Source organism: Dromiciops gliroides, chromosome 2 (assembly GCF_019393635.1).
Source record: "Dromiciops gliroides isolate mDroGli1 chromosome 2, mDroGli1.pri, whole genome shotgun sequence".
Taxonomy (NCBI): Eukaryota; Metazoa; Chordata; class Mammalia; order Microbiotheria; family Microbiotheriidae; genus Dromiciops; species Dromiciops gliroides.
Window position 1 is genome coordinate 2,231,657 of NC_057862.1, and position 27,834 is coordinate 2,259,490.

At 44.0% G+C, this 27,834-nt stretch overlaps 1 protein-coding gene across 23 annotated transcripts in view; it reads right to left on the reverse strand.

Annotated features, from left to right (window-relative positions):
- The window catches only part of JAKMIP3 (Janus kinase and microtubule interacting protein 3), a 206,058-nt gene that overhangs the window by 99,435 nt on the left and 78,789 nt on the right, over positions 1 to 27,834 (reverse strand). Inside the window, exon 1 of one of the 23 annotated variants that reach the window (XM_043983766.1) lies at positions 23,402 to 23,527. The exons of the other annotated variants lie outside the window; for them this stretch is intronic. The gene's annotated coding sequence lies outside the window, so the exon portion shown is untranslated. Of the gene's footprint in view, positions 1 to 23,401; positions 23,528 to 27,834 lie in introns of those variants that run through there. 23 annotated transcript variants of the gene reach the window in all.

Genomic DNA, 27,834 nt, shown 5'->3' on the forward strand with positions numbered 1-27,834 from the left:
AAGTATCGTTATGTTTTTTGTTTGATTCCATAGAATAAAATGTTCTTAACAATAAAGTGTCTCCCATCATGACATCAAGAGTATTCAAGATTCCCTGGAAAATATGACAACAGAAATACCCCATTCAGTGACTGTCTGATAATAAATATCAGGTGAGGCACAACACGAGCAGATGTAAGTACATCCCCAGATGTGGGGCCAAGGAAGAATCCAGATCAAAATAGAATCCCCTGGGCATGGTGAGGTCCTGCAGATGTTTCTGTTTGCATCTAAAGTTGTTGGGGGGCACTGAGGGCTTGGAGGGTCTGTCTGGTGGCACACAAACACTATTGTCAGTCAGAACTTGAACCAGCTCTGCGTAGTGTATGAAGAGCCAGCATCTTATCTTTACCGCTTTCATTTTATCTTCCTTTAGCCCTTCCAAGTTATGAGCATCAGATGAAACAGCTCATTGAAATCTCTACATGAGAGGCAATGCAGCAGAGGGGATGGAAAATTTGCCCAGGAGTCAGGAAGATATGGATGGGCTCAGGTTCTGCTTCCGATCCAGTCTGGCCATGGGAACCTTGGCAGGCCCCTTGGTGTCTTGGTACCCCAGACACTCTCTAAGAATATCAGTCACAGGGCAGCTAGGTGGCACAGTGGATAGAGCACCGGCCCTGGATTCAGGAGGACCTGAGTTCAAATCCGGCCTCAGACACTTGACACTTACTAGCTATTTGACCCTGGGCAAGTCACTTAACCCCAAATGCCTCACCAAAAAAACAAAACAAAACACAAAAACCAAGAATATCAGTCACAAGCCGATGCTAACATATATCAGTGAAGGAAGGTTCTCCCCAAGAATGTCAAACCAGTGAAATTACAAGTTGGACTAAAATAAAGAAAAAGAAATCAGGAGAAGGGAGGCTTAGATAAATGGTAATTGTTCTGGGGGAAAAAACAACACTGAAAAAACAAATGTACTGTGGACTTGTGGCCACCCAAAATGCTACCTTGATCTTGGGCTGCCATGAACAGGGAAGCAACCATCCAATTGAACTCTGCCCTCATTAGACCTCACATAGCACCTTCTGCTTAGATCTGGGACTCAAGGTTTTCAAAAGACTTTGATAAACTTGTGAATGCGGGGGGCACAGTGAGCCTGGATGGTGAGGGGCATATGATCACCAATCAAAGAAACTGGGTGTGCCAGAGAAGACTCAACGGGGACACAAAATCAATCTTCAAGAACAGCCGGAGGCTTGACAGTCCCTTGCTGGGATTGGACAACCTTTGTTGTTCTAGTTGGGATTCCTTTCAGGTCTGAGTTGGGCTAGATGGCTGCCATGGTCCCTTCTACTCTCAAATCCTGTGATTTTATCCTCTCCACCCAGTGAACAATCATGTGCTGTATCCTCACTGTAAACAAGAGCGAACAGACATAGTCCTTGCATTGAATTCCCTGAGTCTGCCAGGAGGCGCTTTAAGACTCCCTTGGTCTCAATGATCCCTTCAATGTTGAATGAATCATCCCCCTGAAGCTCAGTCTTCCCATCAGTAAAATGATGATCTCTAGGGTACCTGCCAGCTCTTGCTCTGTGAGCCTGGGATTCTAGGAGAGTACCCATCCTGAACTGTGCTCCCCCAGCACCTTTCTGTTCTCACTCACTCAGACAACAATTTGAGTAGGAAATGAAGAAGCACCAGAACTCATGTGCCCACTGCCCAGATGGACAGGTTTTCATTGTGTTGGTCCTGATTCCAAGCTAAGCAGAAGATGGCAGATATCTGGCATGTGGACAAAGGAGGCTAGTGCCTCCCAGCATCCAGCTGTGTGAGCATTGGTGAGGTCTCTTTTTTGTCAGCAGCTGGTCTGAGGACCAGACAATGGCTCCTTTTAAACATCACGAATCCCAGTGCCCACACGACAATGAACCATTCTGAAGCCCCACAGATCACTCCTATAGAACAACCAATATCTCCAGATGCTGAGCACCCTCCTTGTCATGGTGGAGAGGACTTAACTCTTCAATATCCTGGCCTGAAATGAGGATTCCCATATCCTGCCTGGGGTCCTTGTACACCTGTTAGGTGGGCAGTCTCCATAATGAGCCCGACTCAGCCACACCAGGATTCCTATGGCCCTTTGGCCATCTCTGTGCCATGTGGCTGCTTGCATCACCAACCCCACTCATAGCTCCGCCTCCATGAATCAAATCACTATCGTCATTCCTGGAAAGGCTATGTCAAGCAAACCTCCTATGGTGCCAACCCATCATCCCTGTGACTGCCTAGTCCAATAGACCCCTCCCATGGCTGTTAGAATGGAAGCTCCCTGAAAACAGGCACTGCTTGTATTTGTATTCCCAGCACTCAGCACATTGCCTTACCTGCAGTAAATGTTTAACAAATACTTTGTCTTTTTTCATTCAACATTGCATCTCAGGGTTGAGCTGATGGGCAATGCTCCAGAAAACTACAAAATTCTGTTAGTGTCTGGCCCAAGCTCAGGCCTGCTAGGGTTTTCCAACCCCTCAATCATGTGTAGCTGCTCTAACTCTGTCCCACAGTGCTTGGTTGGGGAGTCAGCAGGGGAGAAGCCAAGCTCTGGCTCTCTAATTCAGCACTCATTTTTCTGCTGGAGATGCTGGGAAAACAATTTGTTTCCTTCTTAATTTGAAAACAAGAGGCCATGCCTCTGGCTTCAGGAGGACCCAAATGCAATACAAGGACCGTTCCTGACATTGGCTCTTCATCTGTTTGGCATGGGCCCAAGGAGCACTTGCTTTCTTCCTAGGAGCAAATTCTTCAGTGTCACCCTCATGTCCTTCCACCATCTTGAGGCCTTGTCCCTGATCTCTACTTCCAAGTACAAATGGCCCCCTATGTGTCCCCAAGTCTAGCTAGTGCCCAAGAGGCTGGTCCCTCAGCAACAGAGAGTTCATCTCCTGGTTCCCATTGCAAACTTCTTCCCTATCATAGTGTAGAACCTGCCCATACTTTTGTGCTACTGACCTCATGCCCAAGAGGCCAGGACCCTCTCCACAACAGGGTGGAGGGCCTGAGGAAGTGTGGCATCTCACCTAAACTCTAAGACAATCTAGAAATGGAAAAAGCAGCATCCTGGGAGCCTGAGTCAATAAAAGGCAAATGTTGGCAGGTCTTCTTGGTTTGGGATCACTTTGGGCTAAGCCCCAGACAGACTGCTGGCTCCCCAAAGACCAGCATGAAGGGGCTCCCTTTAGCTGCTGGGCCATGGGAATACTTGATGCAGGCAAGCCTCAGGACCAAAAGAAAAAATGCCCTCAGTCCTGTGTGGCCCATCTCTCAGTGCACAAGGCAGGAAAGCGGAGTCCCAGTAGAGAAACCAAGTCAATCTCACACGGACAATCCTGTAAACCAGAAGACAAAGTGGGAAGGGGTGCAGCTAGAGGGAAGGAGGCCCCAACTTCTTCTTGGAAGCCAAAGGTACTGATGGCTCGGGATTCACAAAGGAGCACAAAACAAAAGGAGCTTTTCATTTCTTGAGCTTCTCATCCTCTAGTTCTCACTGCCAATCCAAGAAAAAAGACCATGGCACAGACTGTTCTGATGCCCCAGCATCCCTTGCAGAAGAGGGATCTTGTTGGGTTCAGAAAGAAAAAAAATTATCTAAATCATCAGCAAAATGCAGGGCTGGACTTGGAGCCAGGTGGACACAGTGTGAATTCCACCTCTGATCTTTCCTGGCTGCAGGGGATTCCCTCATATCTAAGCCTCTGGGTCTTATCTGCTAATTAGGAATAATGACACCATGGGACCTACCTCAAGGCACCTGTACTGGGAGGCTCAAATGAGGGAACACATGTAAAACTCTTTGCAAACCTTAAAGTGAGATCTATATCTACACACACGTATGCACATAGATACACATACACATGTGCATTTGCATGCATGTCTATGTCAGCTAGCATCATTACTGCATATCACAAATGAGTGACAGGAATCTGAAGGCTGCAGCTCTTTCTACTTGTTTCCAACCATCAAGTGTTTTCAACAAAGATATCGCAGAAAAATCACGATTCAGAAAACCTGGTGGGGAGCCCCATCCTCTTCTCTGGTGACCACGGCTGACTTCATCAGGGAACAAGGGAAAAAACAGGATGCAATTATCATCCTGGTGAAGCTGCCTTCTCTCCATTTGCAGATGGTGCCTCTGCCCATCCCTGCTGCAGCCCTGCAGCCCTTGACTGTGAGGGAGCTGCTGCCACTCACGTTTGTGATGCCCGTATCCACCACCTAGTAGCTATGTGAGCCTGAGAAAATCCCTTCCCCTTTCTGGGTCCCCATTTTCTCCTCTTTAGAATGAAGGGTTTGGAGAGAGGGAAGGGAAGGGAAAGGAAGAGGTCACATCAGGACCTAAAAACCAGACCTGAGGCTCTTCCTGCCAAGGCAGAAGCAGCAACTGCTGATTGTCCAAGGAATGGACGGCAGAGGCCCTTGGAGGAAACATCACTCAGTGCTGGTCAGAGGAATAAGAGAACAGTGAGGGCTGGGGTCTCCCTGCTCCTGATTGCCCAGGCAGCCTTCCACTGGGGTGGTCACAAGAAGAAAGAGGGCCACTGACACGTTGAGGATCACCTAGACACCTCACCAGCCTTAGGAGGGTCCTCAGGTGGCTGCTCCCCACCTCTGGGGCTTTGGATGGGCACAAACTGCTACTGGAAGGGCCCTTATCTAATAGAAGCATCGGTACTAGTCCTTAACTAGTTGGATGAGAGATGACAGAGTCTGGGAAGAGATGTGCCTGCCCCAGGGCAGGGGCTGTGTGTGAACCCGATCAAGCCATTCGAGGCAACCACAGGAGGGAAGCCCTCATTGCAGAGAACAGACCCACTCACTGCTATCAGTAACCATAACAGCTGGGGTGGTTTTAGCTTTCGGCTTCTCTAAGCATTGGGAAGTATCGCCCCATTTGTTCCTCCCAACAACCTGCAAGGTAGATGTTATGAAACTGAGGCTCAGAGAGCTTGCATGACTTGTCAAAGGCCATACAGTGAGGAACTGCCCTGGGACTTGAATCCGGGTTCTCCATTTCCAGGTCCAGTCCTCTAGCAAGTCCCTGTTAAGCTCATTCTGGAGCCCGGCAGTCCCTGTTCCCTTGCTCCCACCCAGTCTTGTAGATGAGAGTATAGGCAGGAGCATTCACCACTCAGGGCTTGGTCACCTCCACTTCTCCACTAGCCTGTTTGGGACGATTACAGCAGTGACTCACGATGCTGGCTCACCAAGGGCAATTAGGAAAAGGGACGACATTTGTAATCGGCGGCGATGATTACATCCCAGGGAATCTCATTAGAAAGGGTTCTCTCTGGAAGGAGTGAGAGATGTGAGCTGGTGGCTTTAAAACAGGAAAATACAAACCCAGTCCCATTGGGGACCTCTTTCTGGGGCCTCAGACCCTGTAATGACCAGCTGGGCACAGGGTCTGGGCGGTCGTGGCAGTGCTTGGTTCTTCGGTCACTGGGGATTTGGGGAAATGCTTATTCACACTGGAAGCGGAAGGGAGAAGCAGCTGCAGGTGTGGCCATGAGTTCTGAATAAAGATCATGATGCATTAAAAATTACATGCAATAAAGGGCCATGGAAAGGTAGACTGAAAATTCATTGGAAACTCAATAATCTCACCCTAAAGAATGAGCAGGTCAAACAACAAATCATAGAAACAATCAATAACTTCATCCAAGGGAATGACAACAATGAGACAACATACCCAAACCTACGGGATTCAGCCAAAACGTTGCTTAGGGGAAACTTTATATCTCCAAGGGCTTACATGAATAAAAGAGAGAAAGAGGAGATCAATGAATTGGGCATGCAACTAAAAAAACTAGAAAAAGAGCAAATTAAAAATCCCCAATTAAATACTAAATTAGAAATCCTGAAAATCAAAGGAGAGATTAATAAAATTGAAAGTAAGAAAACTATAGAATTAATCAATAAAATGAAGAGCTGGTTTTATAAAAACAAATCAACAAAATAGACAAACCTTTGGTTAATTTGATTTTTTGTTTTTTTGCAGGGCAATGGGGGTTAAGTGACTTGCCCAGGGTCACACAGCTAGTAAGTGTCAAGTGTCTGAGGCCGGATTTGAACTCAGGTACTCCTGAATTCAGGGCCAGTGCTTTATCCACTGCGCCACCTAGCCGCCCCCGGTTAATTTGATTTTTAAGAAAAGAAGAAAACCAAATTACCAGTATCAAAAATGAAAGGGGGTGAATTCACCGCCAATGAAGTGGAAATTAAAGTAATAATTAGGAGCTATTTTACTCAACTGTATGTCAATAATTTTGACATTCTAAGGTTCCTTCCAATTCTAAATTGAGGATCCTTTGGGCTCTCTCTGTCTCATCTTCATCTCTATCTCTGTCTGTCTGTCTGTCCTTCTGTCTGTCTCAGACATGCACACTTCACATGCATATGCACACACACATGCACATGCACACACGCACCACCACTGAAAATTCTCTGCAGAAATAACTTGACTTTACTTGTCATGGAACCAAAAGGAATCTCCAAACCCCTTGGTCCAGAGAGAGGGAACATGCCAGGCATGCTGGGCATGAAGGTCACAGGAGCCAAGAGGAGAGGAGACTGCGGTCGGTCATATCGAGAGTCTCTTGTGTCTCTGTGGCAGAGGAGGCAAAGCTGCTCTGATGACAGTGGGGAATGCACCCCAGGCACTGAATGGAGCAGGGCTGGCCTCATGTTAGATGTTACATGTAGCCATATGCTGAAGCAGCTGGGATGTAAGGAACAGAGCGCTGGGCTTGGAATCAGCGAAATCTGAATTCAGATCCAGTCTAAGAAATGTACTGACTGTGTATCCTGGGTCACTTGTCCTCTGTCTGCCTCAGTTTCCCTGAACTGTAAAATTGGGTTCATAGCAGCCCCTTCCTCCCAGGGTGGTTGTGAGGAGTGTCTGGCGCATAGTGGCTGTTTGACAAATGCTTGTTTCCTTCTTTCCTGCCTTCTTCCTGTAATAATTAATAAGTTCAACCTAACACATGTGTAGAATGAGAGGCAAGGACAAAGTTGGGCCATGTCAACTGTGGGCCCTGCCTTGGTGACACACAGCACGGACTCCATGGGAGACAAGATGATGACAGAAGTTCTGCAGGTCTGGCTGGACCCCTGAAGCCCTGTCACAACACTGGCTTGTTAGCTGCCCATCCCAGGTCATTACACTTCTCCTAAAAGTCAGAGAACCAGCCAGGGTGACACAGGCTCTAACCTCACCCTGCTCAAAGCCCTGATGGTGACCAGCTTGACCTGGAGGATGGTAGAGTGAGGGGTTCTCTGATACAGGGGAGCAAATCAGAAATACTAACACCTGGTTTCTGGAAATGCTCAGGTGCAGATGGTGCTAACGATCCCCAAGGGCAAACAACAGGCCACCATGAAGAGTATGGAAGACATGGTCCCTTTCAATTAGGTGGTGTAATGATTTTAACTGCAGTATCAGAATAGAATCAGCAGCAAACCTTCCCAGCTATAGTCAAAGGCTTCATACAGCTCTGTGTCGATGGTACCCACAGCTCCCATCACACAATGAGGTAATACCAACTAGTTCAGTACAACCACAAGAAATAACTTCATCCCTAAGTCCAAATGAATAGTTAGCATTTATATAGAACTTTAGGGTTTACAAAGCATTTTACAAATAGTGCCTCAGTTTAGACTCACAATGACCTTGGGAGGTAGGTGCTAATATTGTCCTGAATTTACGATTCAGGACATTGAACTAAAGTGAATCACCCAGGGTGACAGAGCTGGTAACTGTCTGAGGCTGAATTTGAGCTCAATTCTTCCTGTCTCCAGCGCTCTATCCATTGCAATATCCAGCTGCTTCTATTGAAATGAGAAGTGAAATCTAGCAGGAAAAGTTGGGAAGCCTGAGGTCCTGCCAACATTCACTTAATCCGAAGTCAGACCTAAAGATGAAGCAGAAACCAAAGTAATATCGATGATGTCAGAAAGGGTTCTGAAAAGGAGATGGGCATCTCTAGACTGGAATCTGAAAAAAGCCTCATTTGGGTCAGACAGCATAGATCCAATTCCCTAACCAACTGCCACAACACAATAATGTCCTAAAAGTTGATGTGCTGCCACCATCATGTACAGCTACAACGTGTCCAGAAAGTATAGGAACCATTCAGGATGCACAGGAGAAGATATAAGAGAAGGTTTGTCAGGGTGAGAACCACAGGAGGAAAGATGGAATTTGGGGGGCAGAGCAACGAGGGTTAAGTGACCAGCCCAGGGTCACACAGCTAGTAAGTGTCAAGTGTCTGAAACTGGATTTGAACTCAGGTCCTCCTGAATCCAGGGCCAGTGCTTTATCCACTGTACCACGTAGCTGCCCCCGGAAAGATGGCATTTTCAAGGCATATAGTCCTAATGACAAGTGTCAACCATCACCATGACAAAGTGACTTGAGAGAGCAATTAGCCATTTACAGAAAGACAATAAGAGACTGCCTCGACATCTAGGTGGGGGCACATGGAGAAAAAATATGAACACCTTTGCATCCAATCAAAGGCAACAAAAAAGAAAAGAAAGCATGAAAAGGAATCTAAAAAGTCAAAGTTTGTCAGAAAATTATTGGTGCCTTCAATCTACAACAGGAGTAGTTCAGAGAGGGAAGGGGCCCTGGGGGGTCAAAGTGATGTAGGCGGCAAAAAGGGGTTGACAGAAAAACCTAAGAGCCAAGCTCTAATTCAGATCTGAGCCCTAAAAGGGAGTCAGACCCCAGTTAATGGAGAACTTACAAGTCAGGATGCTAGGTTCTTACCCACAGTAATCAGTACCCATAACAGGCAGCTCATATAACAATGAGGCACAAGACAAGCTATAGAAATTCTAATGAAAAATGAAGATGTTTTGAAACTAGCCATGGGAAACAGAAAGAGACATGCGCAGAAAAGGCCAAATTTGTCCCCAGATTCACCTTATGACACATAAACCCCCAAAACACACCTCCATGAAAAAATGAACCCACCTTGGGGGTTGGTTTAGGACCCCAGGAACCCCAAATTAGGATGGGCCCTCCCCTGTTCCTCCCTAAAATGGAGATTATTATAATGAGACTTATAATCAATTTATCCATACTATAAATATAATGGTCTTTCCTTTCCTTATTGGAGAGATACCTTTCCACTTTTCTGGTTCTCTCCCTGTGGTCACCCACAGTATTGTTATAAAACTTGGGAAACTGAGTCACTGAGTCTTGTAATTCTTTTGGGACAACTCACTATCAATTTGACCCTAATTCCAGCCCACATCAAAAGCAGCAGAGAGTAAAAAGAACTCAGGATTAGTGTCAAACTTTAATACAGGGGCTTGAGAAGCAAAGGTGTGTGTGTGTGTGTGTGTGTGTGTGTGTGTGTGTGTGTGTGTGAGAGAGAGAGAGAGAGAGAGAGACAGAGAGACAGAGAGAGAGACAGAGAGACAGTGAGACAGAGAGACAGAGAGACAGAGACAGACAGAGCGAGGGGTAGGGGTGGGGTGCCAGAGGGGAGATGGAGAAAGAGACAGAAAAAGGAGAGGGAGGGAGGGAGACAGGGACAGAGAGACAGAGAGACAGAGCTTGAAGGTGAATGTGGAAATGCTTGCTTGTCTATACGGTTACAAGAAGGCCAAGGCAACAAAAATGTAAATTGTAAGCAAATAAAACACAGGAAACTTGCACAGGCCAATTTGATGAATGACAGATGATTACATGAAGGGAGAAAAATGAAACGATGTCCCTGAAGAGCTGGAAAGCAGTAGGGCTGGCTAAACACTGTGATTATTGTCTCAAAAAGCTTGCCAATGGCATATGAATGATTATCTGAGGCTTTTACCCAGGTTCTCTCAGATGCAAATCTAATCCTCTCGTACTCACAGGAAGGCATCACACACCTGTGACCAAAGAGGAAAGTGGCAATGATCCCTGAAAATAGAAGCCAATTACGCATGCCCTTTATCAAAGTATTAACAGCCTGTATCAGTAAAGAAAACAACAGATTGGCTGAGGAGCAAAAAGGGTGTGCCCAAATCTCCCAGGGATACAACAAACGAGTTATTATCAATTTGGTAATTACTGAATGAGCCTCATATTTATACTGCCTTCTTTTGATTATCACAAAGCCCCTGATTCAATTGGTTCTCCCAGATCCCTCCCAGATGTTTGTCTATGGGAAAGATATAAAACAGACCCAAGTAGAGTAAGAATAATAGAGGACTTGATGCCCACATAGAAAACTTTTCTTGATTTAAAACATGGCACCATCACCACAAAAAATGCCAAGAACAATTTATATGTATGTGGTAACTTCCAAAGGGATGGTGTAAACACCTTGTGGTTCTGCCCAACTGTAAGCACATTATCATAAAGCCTAAGTATAACTGGGGATGGCTTGTAACTGAAAGAGGATGTCAAGCCAAATCATATTCTTAATTAATTGAGGTACATGGATGACTTCAGACCCTGTGGATCCACTGAAAAACCCATGGAAGATTTCCTTTCTCCTGTGGCATCTTTGTTCAATGAGATTAACATGGACATAACAGGCATAACAGTTTATAGATGTAGATCTAGACATATATGTATAGATACATACACAAACACACACGCATATACCATAACTACATAAACACATACAGACCAAGGACAGAGCCTGGTGGCTTCGACCTTAAAAACTGAGGTCAAATTAAACCAATGGGCAAAGGCAACATTGACAAAAACTTTATCTCCTCCAGGCAAGAAGCACGGAGCATGAAGATATCAAGGAGAAAGTTGTAAGTGCATATGTTAAAAGACTTACTAGCCTCCTGAAATCAGACTTTAATGGGAATAACACGTTTAACCAGTTGCATTTATACTCCACCATTTGGAATATGCCCCTGTGGAACTGAAAAATGGGATGCAGCAAATTTGGAAAGTACATGGCCTCCTAAGACACAGATGAGCAGGGCACTACTGGTACTCTAGTGTTAAATTAGATACATTCTTTTTAAAAAACCATGAAGTAGTCATAGTTCACTTTTTTCTATCTAATCCTCCTTTTCTGTTTCTCTTTGTAAATGGAAATGTCCATGTTTGTTGCTATTCATTAAGTCCACAATAAAAAAATAATTTCTGTTTTAAAAGAAGAAAGTCTTCTCTACGATGTTAATGAAACTAAGGGCCCATCTCCCAAATCATAGAGAAGACTTTCTTCTTTTAAAACAGAAAAGATTTTTCAGCAAGAAGGCAAGGGATTGTTGGCATTCTCAAAGCACAGGAAACACAAGTGAGACACATGGATATATTTTCAGAAGAAGCAAACATCATTTGACCCAGGCACAGCCAATGCCAAGAAGCCCCTGTCATTGGATTGGTCAAATGTTCCCTCCTGTTGAAGCCTATGACATAGTTAAGATCCAGGAATGGCATCCAAAGGCCTTCCATGGGCAACAGGTGAATAAATTCAGCCAACAACATCAGCAAAGATGGTTCAAACAAATGGCTGAACCACGTAGAATTATTTCTGGAAATGAATGGGTTTATGACAATAGTCCAAAGTGGCCAGTGACCTAAACTGCCAAATCCAATGTCTTTTTCTTAATTATCCTCTTCCTCGACCTCTCTGTTGCATTTGACCTGATGGTTGACCTTTCTGCCTAGATATTCTATCCTCTTGGGGATTTTGGAACATCGGAGGTCCAGAAATATAGGATTGTAGATTAAAGGTTGGAAGGAACCTTATAGGTCTTCTAGTCCAATTCTTTTACTTTGTAGGTAAAAAACAAAGTCTGAAAAAGGTGATGTGACTTGGCCTGGGTCCCAGAGTTAGTTAATATCTGAAGGATTTAAAAGCATGCCTTTCTGACTCAAACCCACTGCCCCTCCACTTACCATTTAGCTGCTATTATTCTACCCTTGCTTCTCCTGCCTCTGAGTCTCCTTTGCTAGATCAACATCTATATCATGATGCCCTACCTAGGACGTACCCCCAAGGCTCTGAACTGGGTCTTCTATTTTCTCCCTAAAACCTATTCTCCCTTAATGACCTCATAAGACCAGCAAAATGAGGTGGTCATGTTAATGAACTAACCCTAAGATGGAATACATAAAAGATAGTCTATTCTCCCACAAAAATAATCAAAGTGCGACCCCCAAACCCCTGACCCCTGAGCTCTCCTCCATCTCCATCAGATACATGCTGCCAAGTGCTCCCAACCCCACTCCACGTTTAAGTAAGTGATTCATTCCCTCCCCATCCTCTTCCTCCCACTGCCTGCTTGCCTTCACCCCCTCATCTTCTGTCCCCATTTTGGCTGCCTCTGTATCCCCTCTTGACATTTGTCTCGGTCCTTTTTGTCTCATCTGCCCCTACGCCCTCTGTCTTTGTAAATTAGGATGATGGCCTCATTCCCTGGTGTCATCACGGTCTTTCCCAGCAAGCACCCAAAGGACGAGGGGTGCTTGCCCCATTTCACACTTTCATTAATTCATTATAAATTTACAGCCCTGGTCTCTCTCCAAGGCCTAGCCCTATATCACCAAATTTCCATCAAACATTTTCGATCTGGATGAATGTCCCACAGCATCTCACCCCCAACATTCCAAAACAGAACTCCCCAACCCTTCCCTTCTATCAAATTTCCTCGTTTCCATCAAAGGCAACTGCACCCTTCATCACCCAGGTTCCCAAGCTCGGTTGCCCCCTCATCCACACATTCAGTCAGCATGCATTTATTAAACGCCTATTATGTGCCAAATGCTGTGCTAAGTGCCAGGGGTACAAAGAAGAGCCAGAAAAGAGCCTGCTCTCCAGGAGTCACAGTGTAATGGAGGAGGCAACATGCAAACTCTTAAGAAACAAGACATAAACTGGGCAAATTGGGAATAGTTTTCAAGGGAAGGCAACAGCATTAAGGAAGACTGGGAAGAGCTTCTTTTTTGTTTATTTGTTTTTTTGGGGGAGGCGGAAGTTGGAGTTAAGTGACTTGCCCAGGGTCACACAGCTAGTAAGTGTTAAGTGTCTGAGGCCGGATTTGAACTCAGGTCCTCCTAAATCCAGGGCCGGTGCTCTATCCACTGTGCCACCTAGCTGCCCCTTGGAAGAGTTTTTTGCAGAAGGGAGGACTTCAGCTGAGAACTGAAGGAAACCAGGGAGGCAGAGAGGAGATGAGCAGAGAAAGAACTCTAGGCATGGCAGACAGCCAGTGAAAACAGGCTGAGTTGGGATGGGCTCCTCCTGTGAGAGCAACAACAAAAAGGCTAGCGTACTGTGTCACCGAGTATGTGAAGGGATCTAAGGCATGAGATGCCTGGAGAGGCAGGAAGAGACCAGGAGATGAAGGCATTTAAAAGCCAAACAGGATTTATACTTGATCCTGGAGACTCTAGGGGGCCACTTAGTACACTGGAATGTACCGAGTGTAGGGTGGCACGATAAGGCCTCCGCTTTAGGAAAATCCCTTTGGTGGCTGAACTGATGATGACCTGGCGTGGAGAGACTCAAGGCCCCACCCGGGTAGTTATTGTGCTAGTCCAGACATGAGGTGATGAGGGTCGGCACCAGTCTGGTGAAAGTATCGGAGGAGAGAAGGGGGCATGTTGGAGATATGGTGCAGAGGTAATATGTGAGATCCGGGAGAAGTATGATGAGCCTAAGGGGCTGAGTACGGTGATGTCGCTGACAGGAATAGGGAAGGTAGGAGGAGCCAAGAGTTTGGGGAGGGGGTGATGATGTCAATTTTCAGTATATGGAGGTTAAGATATTTATAGGCCATCCAATTCAAGATGTCCAGTGAGCCCTTGGAGCTTGGACACTGGAGGCCAAGAGTTTGGGGAGGGGTGAGCAGCCGCAATAATCTTCTACATAGGTAACAACAACAATGGGGGCTGATGAGATCGCCCAAAGAAATAGTGTAGGGGAAAAGATAAGAGGCCCAGGACAGAGCCATTCAATTGTTCAATGACTGCATCATTCATGAGTTTGCAGAGAGCAGTGTTGGTGAATGCCAAGGTCAGAAGCCAAACTGTCAACCATGTCACTGCACTCCATAAACTCCAGTGGCTCCCTATTACCATTTTCACCTCTTGGATGTTTAAAGCCTTTCATACCCTGGCCCTTGCCTTCACATTTTCAGATCACTTTGCCTCTCACCTGCTCTTCATTTGCTACGACCATCCTGGGAATGAGCCTCTCCAGAGAGGCCAGGATAGTCCTTGGACAATGGGCTCCCAAAGAGCCCCCACCGGAAGCCTGAGCACACCCTTCCCCAGCAGAGCCTTTGGCTGCCCATGAGGAGGTCTCCAAGCACTATTCTGATTGGAATGGCTTGGAAGGGACCTGAGAGGTGGTCTGACCTAACTCCTCCTGCTATAGAGGTGAATTGACCCAAATCCCACAACTCATTTTGATGGACAGGCCTTGCATAACTTTTATGTTCATTTATTTGCATACGTATTGTTTTATTGAAATGAAATTTGAATCCCCAGCACCTTACATCCAGTGCCTGGCATATGGAAGGTATTTAATCAAAGCTTGATGAATGAATGAATGGATGGATGGATGGATGGATGGATGGATGGATGGATGGATGGATGGATGGATGGATGGATGGATGAAATGAAAATATAGTCTTCCCTTCTCTGCTGGACATGGTCTCTCTACTATTAACAGAATTTCTCCTTTCACAAATGGATGCTATTGTTTGGATGGATTTTTTATCACAGCAAAAAATCATTTTCTCCTTGACTATTACAGCAGCTTCTGGATGCCTGAGACCCCTTTTAGATCTTTGAGGAGGGTTCAGGCCTCTGCTGCCCTGAATCTCCCCGGGCAGGCGGAGGATCCACTCTCCACGTCATGCCATTCATTTGTCAGCAGTCTTCCTAACAATCAATAAGAAATCTTCCAGTGGTCCTGACAGCCCCTCCATGGGCTTGTCCATTAGGGCACTTCCTAATGGGACCTTTCAGAAGCTCCTGAGACATTCAGCCAATTTAGGGTTTCCTGTTATTTCCAAATTTCAATAGAAACAAATACTGGAGGATCGAGGCAATACCTTCCTCCTGAGCTTTCCTGCAGGATTATTTGAAGGATCATGGGAGGGCAGAATTCTGTGCCATCTTGTTCTCAGTCCTGGCTTCCCCAGGACTCATTGCACACAGCACCTCCTGCTGGAGGCTAGCATGTCCTGAGCCTCTCATCTGCTTGTGGGCATTTATTCCACATGTAGCCTGTGCTCATTCTTTGTGAACATGGACCCCCTTAGAGGATTGGAAGATCCTTGAAGTCAGGGACTGTCTCCCTTGGGTTTGTATCTTCTGCACCTGACACACCCCCCTGCATACGGTTAATTCTCCATCCATGTGTCAGGTTGGCTGGCTGACAGAGCAGCCTCATAGCTGGTGCACTGAGCTCTGGTTCAGAAGGTCTGGGGTCAAATCCTCACTTTGCCACTTAGCATCCACAGGACTTCAGAGGACAGGCTACTCCACTTCATCTGTAGAATGAAGAGATTTGGACTGTGTGAGTTCCAAATCCCCTCCTTGCTCTGCCTTTCCAGGATTTAAATGCTTCAGGGACAGAAATGATCAAGGCCAACTGAAAGTCAAATCTATCTACTCTTTGAGGTAGGGGAGGGGGAGAGCCCTGCTGGGGCCTTCATCGATCTTGGAATAGCTGGGAGGAATCAAGGGCATAAACTAGTATTAGACTCCCTTCAAAACACTCTCTTCAAACTCCATGTCTTTTTTTGGGGGGTGAGGAAATCGGGGTTAAGTGGCTTGCCCAGGGTCATACAGCTAGTAAGTGTTAAGAGTCTAAGGCTGGATTTGAACTCAGGTCCTCCTGACTCCAGGGCCAATCCTCTATCCACTGTGCCACCTAGCTGCCCCAAGCTCCATGTCTTAAATGAAGTTTAGCCTGATGCCCCTCATGCCCCTAAAATCCCTCTAAATTGACTATGTCTTGTATTTATTTATCTCTGAATATATTGTTTCATCTCGATGGAATGCATGCCCCTTGAGAACAGGGACTGCTTGGTGCTTGTATATATCTCCAGCTGCCTGGCACAAAGTGATACTTAGTAACTCCATAGTGGATGAATGAATGATTAGACACTGGGCACCTCAGCCCCATTTCAAGATAAACGTCCTGAGTCTCAGTATTGGAGCAACTGAGTTATTACCCAACTTTCTACTTTTGGACAGTCCCCAAAACTCCCTTTGACTTGACAAGGAAAAGGCACTGGGGCGTTGTTATAATCCGAGAGGCTTTTCCACATGAGACCAGAGATCTGGAATGGAAATAGCCATGCGTTACAATGCTAAAAGTGCCAAAAGGTGCTTTTTATTGGAACTCTGGAAGAACTCAGGAAGAAAAGTCTATTTCCCATGGAAACAATTAAGAACAAAGACTTCAGAATAAAAGGGCACTCCTTGGAAAATAATGCGCAGAGACAGGGAGGCAATCACCCCTTTATAAGACCAGGTACCAATGATCTTAAAATGGTACAGGGCCAAATCTGCCAAATAAGTATCAACTGCGGGCAGCCAGGAACAATTGGAGGGGATCAGGTGTAGACAGTGGTAGACTTGGCAGTGTATCCATCCATCTTTAAATGGGAATGTTCTAACTCTTGGGATTACTCATACATACCTCCTTGACTAGCCTTAGGTGGAATCACGCTCATATCCTGTGACTCCAGGCAAGGATGTCCTGTAACAAGCTCCCACAGGTTCATGAGAAAGCTGATTGATAAATTTTCAGTGTGAGTATTCACATTTTGGAAGCTGTCAAGCTTCAAATCAGGGATTGGTTTATTAATTTGAGAGCAATGGAGAAAATGTTTATAATGGGGGCAGCTAGGTGGTGCACACTGGCCCTGGAGTCAGGAGGACCTGAGTGCAAATCTGGCCTCAGATACTTGACACTTACTAGCTATGTGACCCTGGGCAAGTCACTTAACCCTCATTTCCCCACAAAAACAAAAACAAAAACAAAAACAAAAACCATGGAGAGGGTTCTCCATATATGAGAAAAGTTTTCTACAGCAGTTTGATAATGCTTGGGTTCACCAAGTTAGAGAGTCAGTTCTTCAACCTAAGGCTTTGTCTGATGTTAAAATGCAAAAATCATAGAGGGAGGTTTAAGTAATTGGCTCCTAGGAGGAAGTTTATCAGAGTCTTTCCTGTGCACAAGTTGTGATAGGAGGAAAGGGGCAAGAACACAAAGCCACTAGAAGAGGAGAAGAAAATTTTAAGTTGCTTTGTAATAGGCCAAGATGGAATGGTCGGGTCACCACATCTGGAGAATCCATCACCAGATACCTTGTCTCCTTGGAATGAGTCTTCCCCCTTTTGGGGAGCCTCATCCTAGGATGGGGTATTACTGGCACTCATCTCTATGTCTTTCAGGCATGGCAGTTAGCTGGACAATCCACAAGGCCAGTCCATCAGTACACACATCTTGGAGGAACAGTGCAAATGGATGTAAGATTGGACTCAGAAATTTAGCAGGGGCAGCTAGGTGGTGCAGTGGATAGAGCACCGGCCCTGGAGTCAGGAGGACCTGAGTTCAAATCCGGCCTCAGACACTTAACACTTACTAGCTGTATGACTCTGGGCAAGTCACTTAACCCCAATTGCCTCACTAAAAAACAAAACAAAACAATACAAAAAACAAACAAACAAACAAAACAAGAAAAGGGAACAAGCAAGCTCTTAACAATCTTAACAACAGCAGACCACAGAGTTGCTGTGAAGATGAAAATGCAAGAACCCAACCTGTTTCTTATTTATCACCAAAAATAATTTGATATGAGAGAGCAAAAGAAGCCCTTTGATCCTTTTCTCCAAAAAGAGACTCTCATGCTATGTTGAAATTATACTAGATTCTTTTACAAATGAAACCACAATTGATGTTTTGAAAATACCCTCTGATGATTAATGCCAAGTGAAGTATAAAGCAAAGAAGTCTGGGGTCACTAAAGGTGATAGCCATGGTCATGTCATATACAAAAAGAAGAGGGATTTCCCATCAATTGGGATACCTTCTAGGTATTCTGACTTAAGGATGTATTTTATGGTACTGAAGCCTAAAGCATTATAAGCCTTCTACTATGTGGCCCATGATCACTCAAGAGATAACAGCCCACTAGGAGAAATTAAATGTATAAAACTACCTGTTGTCCACACCATGACACATCAATGTCCAGCTATTCCCTATATTAATAACTAGGCAGCTAGGTGACACCATAGTAGATAGAGTGCAAAATTTGGAGTAAAGACCTGAGATCAAATCTGGCCTTAGACATTTACTAGATGGTGACTCTGGGCAAATCACTTCACTTCTATTGGCCTCAGTTTCCCCAACTGTAAAATGTTGATGATAATGGTATCTGTATAACACAGTTATTGTGAGGATCAAATGAGTTAATATTTGTGAAACACTTTGCAAACCCTAAGTCTCTCTATAAATGCCATGATTAGCATCACTATTGTTATTATCCTGGGGCAGATACTGCAGATAAACAATGACTTGGGGCACAGAATGAATGAGAGAAAAAGAAGATATTAGAATGTATTTGGAAAACTGGTGGGTGCCTTTAATAATTCCCAAATTCCTCCAGCACAAAAAACAAAACAAAACAAAACAAAAACCCCTCATCTTTTCAACAACCACAGCAACAAATGTTCTCCCAGAAATCTTGTGTGGTTGGGAAATTAGAAAGACAATTATCTTCAAGCATTTAAGGTCTCATGTGACCCAAAGGCCAGGAGTCATCATAAACTTATTTTAATGCTATTTTGTCATTTTTCTCTCAAGTACTTGGCAGGAGTGGGGGCGGGGAGGTATCAGTGACTAGAAGCCAGCTTGGAGAACATGCAGCAGAGCTGTGTCTTTGGCCTCCTTATCAGAGTCTTGGATAGACAGGGCCAGCCTTCTTTCAGCTGTGCAGTTGGCATGAAGCCAGGAAGGTCAGCAAATGCACAGAAGGAGCCTTTGACATGTTAGAAGAATGGAATGGATCTAATGAAAATGAAATGGGGGAGCTAGGTGGTGCAATGGATAAAACACCAGCCCTGGATTCAGGAGGACCTGAGTTCAAATCTGTCTTCAGACACTTGACACTTACTAGCTGTGTGACCCTGGGCAAGTCACTTAACCCTCATTGCCCTGCAAAAACAAACAAACAAACAACAAAAATGAAATGTAAAAGGGACAAAAGTGAGATCCTGGACCCACATGTTTGAGAGAAAACTAACTTCCCAAGGATAGGCCTCTGATCATTCTCTTTCCTTCTGTCTTACAACCAACAATTTTACTGCTTATCCTCACTGTACCCTCCATTCCTTTAGCCCCTATTCTTTCCAAGGGCATCTTCCTTCCTTCCCCTTCTTCTTTTCTTCCCCCCTCCCTCTCTCCTTCCCTCCCTCCCTTCCTTCCTTTTTTCCTTCCTTCCCTCCCTCCCTTCCTTCCTCTCTTCTCTCCCTCTGTCCACATGGGGAATCATGCCTTTACCTGTGGGTGCTCTCCCCAAAGGAATATAAATTTTGATCACTTAAACCTCCCAAGACATCTTGAGGTTTACAAGCTAGATTTTTTTCTCCTCCATATTTATTCTATCATGTAAAAAACCTGGGACAACTAACTCTTCTGTCCCATGTAGTTTCATTTGTGATTTCTTGAAATACAGCACTGAAAAACCATTTTTCAAATGGAGATACCTGACCATGCCTTAACCCCAAATAACTCTGGCTCTCACTGATTGGCCAATAGGTCCCTGGCCAAGTCTCACTTGGTCATTATTTGGGTTTTGATGGCTCAGAGTGAGAGTAAATAGCAACTGTTTCTGTTCTGGCCAGAAACCTTGAGGGCCTTCCCCTGCTAGATTGATTTTTTTCTTACTTAGCCTTAATCAATGAATGGGCATTGTCTCAGCCAAACTGAGACCTGGTAAAGACCTTAGCTTAAAAAAGACCAAGGTCAGGGGCAGCTAGGTGGCACAGTGGATAGAGCACCAGCCCTGGATTCAGGAGAACCTGAGTTCAAATGTGGCCTCAGACCCTTGACACTTACTAGCTGTGTGACCCTAGGCAAGTCACTTAACCCCAATTGCCTCACCAAAAAAAAAAAAAAAAAAAAGACCAAGGTCTCCCACCGTATCTCCGGTTGTAATAATATGTATCTTGCCACTAGCCCCAGATGGCTCTGGAGGAGAGAGTGAGGCCGCTGACTTTGCACAGCCCTGCCTCACTTCAAGCCAGTTCACTTGCAAGTGAAGACATCCCCTTCCTGATGTCATTGGTCCTCTTGGAGAATGAAGGACGAACAACAACCAGGTCATTATCTCCACACTGGCTGTGCTCTCCTTCCTTCCTGATCATAACCCCTTGGCGAACCAATTCTACTCCCTGCTGCCCTCTAACATCAAACCCCTGGACCTGTTGCTGATTCCACTTTACCAAATCCCAGCTCTGAAAGACCCATTACCTGCTTCCTTCACTCCCGTTCTTGCACTGCTGAATGGCCCTGAAGGTAATCATGAAACCATGCGGCCTGGGGACCCTACACACTTGTTTCCCAATCTCAATTTTGCCCTCATTACAGCAAGTCACTCATTCTATTCAATTTACCATCCCACTCTGTCAACCTTCTCCTCCAATCTTGAGCCTCTCCTGACACCCTTCCTCCCACTCTCAGCTAACAACCTCATCGCATATTTCACCAAGAAAAAAAATGTTGAGAATATTCTCTCTATGCCCTCACTGCATATCATTCAGTCTTCTTTTTCTCCATTGTCTTCTCTTCTACTACAATCTCTGAAGTAAGGTGACCTTTCTCTTAATCTTAATCTCTCTCTCTCTCTCTCTCTCTCTCTCTCTCTCTCTCTCTCTCTCTCTCTCTCTCTCCAGCCCTCCCAAGAAACAGATCTGACCATGACTCTGACTCTGACTCTTCCCAAAGATCTATAGTCAGTGGCTCCCTATTACCTCCAGGATTAAATCTAATTATAATTCCTCTGTTTGGCACCTAAAGCTCTTTGTAGCCAGGTGCCTTTTCACTTTTTCTCTTTTCCTTTACTTTGGTTTCCTCCAGGCACTACATTCGGCTACACTGGCTACTTACAATGTCTTGTACATGGAACCCCATCTCCCATCTCTGGACTTTTGCACTGGCAGTTCCTCATGCTTAGAATGTCTGCCCCCCTGACCACCGCTGCTTAGCTCCTCTTGCTTCTTTTGAGACTCAGTTCAAATCCCCCCATCTACAAGAAGACTTTTCTATTCCCTCCCATGAGCTATTAGGGCCTTTGCTTCCCATATCACCTCCTATCAACCCTGCCTATATCTTAAATGCATCTAGTTCTTTACATGTTGTTTGTCCCATTAGAATGGATGCTCCTTGAGAACAGCAGCTATTTTTGCCACTCTTTCATATTCATAGCATTGAGCACAGTGCTTGGCACCTAGGAAGTACTTAATAAATGTTTGCTGAGTGACTAGGAAAAGCAATATTTATACAAAATCTTACTGCAACTAAATATAAATTACTAAATAATGCCTACATTATGACCCCATGTCTTGAATGTGCTCTCTACTCCACTCTGACTACTGATGTCCCTGGCTTCCTTTAAGTTCCAACTCAAATCCCACTTTCCATAGGAAGCCTTCCCCAACTCCTCTCAATTCTAGGGCTTTCCCTCTGTTAGTGATAGCCTATTTATTCTGTATATGGTTTATTTTGTATATATTTATATGCTGCATATATGTCTACCCTATGATTGTAAGGTCCTTGAATGCAGAGCCTGATTTTTGCCTTTTTGTATCCCAAGGACTTAGCACAATGCTTGGCATACTGAAGGCATTTAATAAATATTGATGGATTGATTGATTTATAACTACAAAGTGTGCAGCACAAGTATTTTCCTCAATTTACAGATGATGATACTGATGGTCACTGTTACACCTGGGTTCTCCAGACACCAGGAATGCATAAGAATCATGCCATGTCAAAAATGTACCTGAAGTTCTCTTGAAAAGGCCTTTTTCATACTCTCAGCCCTTCCTCAGTCTGACCCCTCCCAACACAGAGATGAAACCAAGCATGCTGAGGACCCTGGGTTCCTAAGGAAGGGGCTTCTTGGCATAATCACTGCCCCCTGGCTGCCTCCCTGCTGCCAAGGAAAAATACACAGAGACATGCCAACTGGAGGGAAATCTTCCTCCAGGAAAGGCAATTTTCCCATGCCTTGGAGCCATGCCTCTTCCTCTTATTCTTGAAAAACTCACATGTGTGCCTGCCTGATAAAAATGGCAGATGCCAGGAAGAATTCTTCCTCCTCACTCCTCCCTGGCAAGACTGCCTTCCCACACTTTTTTTTGATGAGACATAAAGTTTATTTAGAATTTTCCCCATTTAACACATAAAAGCAAATTGTAACATTGATTTTTAAAACTCTGCGTTCCAAATTCTCTTCCTTCCTCCCTGCCTCCCCTTAAGAACTCAAGCAATTCAATGTTATAAAAGTGCTGTCATGCAAAACATAACAGTCAAAAATACTTTAGAAAAAGGAACTAACAACAACAGCAACAACAAATATACTTCCATATGTTTTCAGACACCATCAGCTCTTTCTCTGTAGATAGATTGCATTTTTCATAAGCCCTTCAGAGTTATCTTGGATCATTGCATTGCTGAACATAACTAAATCATTCACAGCAAATCATCTTACAATATGGCTGTTATTTTGTATACAATACATTTCACTTTACATTAGCTCATGTAAGTCTTTCCAGGTTTTTCTGATAGTATTCAGCTTGTCTTTTTTTTTTTAATAGTAAACTATATTTATATAGTACTTTAAAGGGAGATGTCCTTACAAAACACCTGTGAGGTTGATTATTGCAATAACAATAACTAACATTTATATAGTGCCTTTATACCTGACAAAGAATTTTCTTCACAATAGCCCAGCAAAGCAAATATCATCATCATCTTACATTGCTCTTGCCTCTGATTCAAATTTTTTCTGGTTACTATTACTGTGTTTCCCTCCATCCTATTCACTCCCCATGATATTTACTCTATTTTCTATCTTCTTTTTCCCTATCCCTCCTCAAAAGTGTTTTGCTTCTGACTGCCCCTCCCCAAATCTGCCCTCCCTCCCTTCACCCCTTCACCCTTATCCTCTTCCCCTCCCACTTTCCCACAGGGCATGATATATAACTATACCCACTTGAGTGTGTATGTTATTCCCTCTTTGAGCCAATTCCCTGCTCCTCCCCCATTTTCCCCTCCACTCCATAAGCTTTTTCTTGCTTCCTTTATGTGAGATATTTCATCCCAATTCCACCTCTCCCTTTCCCTTTCTCCCAGTGCAATCCTCTCACCCCTTAATTTTATTTTAAAGATGTCATCATGGAGCAGCAGCCATGGTGCTGGTGTATCTTCAGTGCTGGTTAACTCCTAGATGTTACATAATGTTCCCAGGGTCTCACAGTCAGGAAATACCAAAGCAGTGGCTCACACAGGTCTTCTGACTCTGAAGTCAATGATCTCCCTCTAGGACACACAGTCATTTGTGTTGGCAGCTCACAGTGTCACAGCATTTGCAGCTGGAAAGGAGCCCAGAAAACCACCAAATCCAACTCCATTCGATAGATGCAAACATTAGGCCCCTAAAGAAGCAAGGGGTTGCCAAGGTGACACAAAGAGAGAAGTAAGAGACTCAGGATGGGAGCCCAGGTAATGAGATGCTAAATGCACGGTGCTCCGACCAGTAGACTCTGTTTACCACCCTTTATATTTATAATATGCAAATAGAGCACTGATTTATATATAGTATCAACAAATTATTTAATGTGTCAAAGGGTCATTCCTCGTCAATGACTCATAAAATTAATAACAATTGTAAACCAATAGCAAGAAAGTTCCAATCGACCCAGAGACCAAGAAGGCTGAGGTATGGGATTTCATACAACCTGTCAAATGTCTCTGTTACTCAGGGGTTCGGAACAAATATAGAAGTGCTTTTCTTTCTTGACATTCCAACATCATTCAAATTATTTCCCCAAAGCAATCAAGAAATTTTTCTGTTGCTTTTGCCTTTCATTCACAATTCTTCTTGTGCCCACAGTGGGCAGGCTGTGCATGGAAGCCTGAAACATGTCTTTCAAGGTTGCATATTTCTCATGAAGAGCCCCACCCCCTCCCCAGTAACAGTGCTAAAATGAGACAACCAAAGTGCTAAAACCCTAAGACCAAAAGAAGTTCTGTGATGGGCTTGAATCAAGTTTCATTTACCAAAGTGAATTCATTGAATAATGAATCCCAGAGAAATAGGAACTAGAGGCGCACAGATGGAGGATCAATCAGGCAGCCAAGTTTCATATGCTCGTGGGCTGGTTGTGAATCTTTGCATTTCCCTCCCTTGAGGCTGAGGCCATTTGAAAGCTAATATATTTCTAAGAAAAATAGATACACAAGAATCTGATTTGCATTATTCTGTGAGCCCCTCTAAGGGGGCTGATGTCAGGATAAGAGCAAACATGTTGTACTGGACTGAGAGTGAGGAGGAATAGAGTCAGAGTGGCCACAAACGCACTATGTGCACATGCAAGTCCCCCAATATTGCCAGGCCTTAGTTTCTTCTTCAGGAAATCTCTAGTGTTTTTCTGATAGTCTGTGGCTGAGTGCTCATAGTGAACTTAGAATATGAGAACCACATATGGATAAGATTTAACTCAAAAGGGGGGCAGAGGAAACTTCTCTAATCCAATAATATCAATTGTCTCTCAATAATGACTGAAAAAGTGTTAGACATAAAATCCACATTATTTCCTTCTTTGCTTTTTAATAGTTTGAGTTTGAAAAACCAAGAGCATCCTGATTCTTCTTTCACAGAATGGGTAATGCAGAAATATGTTTAATGTGATTGTACATATATAACCTATATCAGATTGCTTGCTGTCTTGGGAAGGGGGAGGGGGGGAGAAAAATTTGAAACTAGAAATCTTATAAAAACAAATGTTGAAAACTATCTCTACATGTAACTGGAAATAATAAAATACTTTTAGGAAAAAAACAACTTTCCAACAAAAAAAAGAAAAATAAAGAAAAACCAAGAGCATCAGAGATTGTTTTTATCTGGGTGAAACCCAAGATAATTAAATGTATAACTTTTTTTCATTCGATATCTCCTTCATAGTAGCCATTCAATTCAATTCAAAAAACATTTCTTGGCATTCAACAAATGTCCAAGAATACGACATAAATAATCACTTTTAAGTTTTAATCAGGAGTCCAGGCTTTACCAAGGTAAAAAATTCCAAAGGAGCAGGCTGACTTAAGAACTCCTTGCTCATGAATCCTTTCATTTTCATCTAGGTGAAATCACTTTTTTCCCATCTCCTGTAAGTACCAAAGGAGCAGATTTCCATCACTAGGGAAGGCCTATCTATTTCATAATCATGATCAAAGTGCAGAGATACTGAAAGTATTCTTTTAAAGAATACCACAACAAAGAAACAGGAAGGAGTTGCACTTGAAATGCCAGGGAAAGGGGGAGGGGTATTAGACAAAGTAAGCTCTAAAGTTCTTTCCAATTCTAAAAACTGTTATCCTATAATCCAGGAAATGAAAAATTAGAAAAGAAAGTAGGATCATTATTGAGAGCATTTGAGGAATAACAAATGGACTAAGTGTGGGTGGTACTTGTACCCATGGAATGTTAGAAGACTCATAGGATTGATGTCCAGCTTGTCGAATAGAACCTCTATAGAGGTGTGATGTAAGGACATGAACAAGAGTCACACAGGACAGGCATGGAGAGATAGAGCTAGGAAGGGCAGCTATTAGATCTTCCAAGAGACCGCCTACATAGAAGAAATAATGCAAGCATGAAAGAAGGTCAAGGTTGGAGGAATAGCAGTGCTGTCTCACTCCCAATAGAGATAGATATCTCCACCCTCTGTCTCTTATCCTCAGCCAAAGAGCCTCTTTTTGAACTTTGCTATAAGTAAGAAAAAGGAAAAAGGCATCCTGACCCATCCTCTTATTTCCTACACAATATCCAAGAGTTTGCTCAGGTTGGGACAAAGAGAGAAAACTTCACAGGGCCACCCTTGATGAACTGTCCAGATGAACCCAGTCGCCATGTTGGATTTCTCTACCTCCAAGATTCAGCTTCCTCCTGCACGCCCATGGATATCACATGGGTGTGGGGGTGAGATGGGAGTGTAGCTCCTGGTGTAAACCACATCAGAAAGACTACCCTCCCCACTCCCTATCTTCCACATATCAGTAAGATGAACACAACTTGCAATGAATATTAAGGGAAGCCTCTGGGCAGAAAGGATTGAACAAAAAAGCAACATGCCCCTCCTTTGTCAGAGGAAAGTGAGATATTCTAGATAGAGAGAGTGATAAGGAGGAGGAGAAGGAGGATTGTCTTCACTTCTCGAAGAGGATCATGACATCAAGAGGTTATGTCATGACTTTAAGTGAATTGGATTTAAGGGAGGGCTGTACAAGGTTAGCAACCTCACTCTCTTTTCCAGAGCCATTTGGGTCCAGTGGCAAGCCATGTATTAGGATGACTGGCAATACCTCTGGATGTTTAAAGCCAATTGGGGTTAAGTGACTTGCCCAGGGTCACACAAGTATATGAGGTAAGACTTGAACTTATGTCCTCCTGACCCCAAGGCCAGTGCTTTCTTTTTCTATTGCACCACCTAGCTGCCTACATAAGGGAAGTCATAGCTATAGAGACAAAAGAAGGGAGAGAGAGAAAAACAGAGACCAAGTGATAAAGACAGACTCAGAGAGATGTGTTCAAACTGTGGCATATTAGAAGGAGTACTGGATTTGGAAACACTGGGTTTGAGTTCAAATCCTGGCTCTGAGACTTCTACCTGTTTGACATGGAACCTTGGGAACCTCATTTTGCCTCAGATTCTTCCTCTTTGAAATAAACAACTGGAACTATCTAGGTTTTGTGCTTTCTCTCAGCAGTCAGTACTAAATTGGAAATAAAGTTTCTCCCACTGACTACTAGTTGACATGGAGCAAATTATTTCACACTTTGGGGCATTCTCTGTCATGCATCTTCTGCTCCTCCTGCTACATTGGCTCTGTTCTCTCTGCCCTCGAGCAAGCACAGAACACGCACTTGAAAAGACCTTCAATTCACCTCAATGTCCCATCTGGCTACTGCTTCTTTCTCAACTTTCCACTACCAGATTTCTCAGAAGAAGGGTTTGCACCTTCTGTGCTCCTCTACCTCATCCCCAGGTACTTTCTCTTTCACCTCATCTAAGCTGGTTTCCAGTCCCTTCACTTCACTGAACCTATTCTCCTGAAAGTTACCAATGACTTCTCAGTTGTCAAATCTAATGACTATTCCTCAGTCCTATTTTTTCTGACCTTACTGCCCCAAATGGATAATATAGAAACTTTTTTCTTGGTTTTCACATGTTGTACTGAGTACTCTTTCCATCTCTCTGATAGTTCAATTCTCTTCTCTTTCACTGACTTCTCTTCTTCCTTCTAGTCGCAAAATGAGACAAAATCTTCAATGTTTATTCCTTAGCCCTATGTCCTGATGTCTCTTTACTTTCACTTTTGGGAGCTCATTATGTCCTATGATTTCATGGGGATGCTTCCTAAGTTGATATTATAGCATCATACAGTTGGAAGACATGTCAGAAGACTTTTGGTACAACATGTATCTGAACAAGAATGCCTTGTACAACATATAAGACAAATGTTCGTCTAGTCTTTGCTTAAAGACAACTAAGGAAGGGAGCAGCTAGGTGGTACAGTA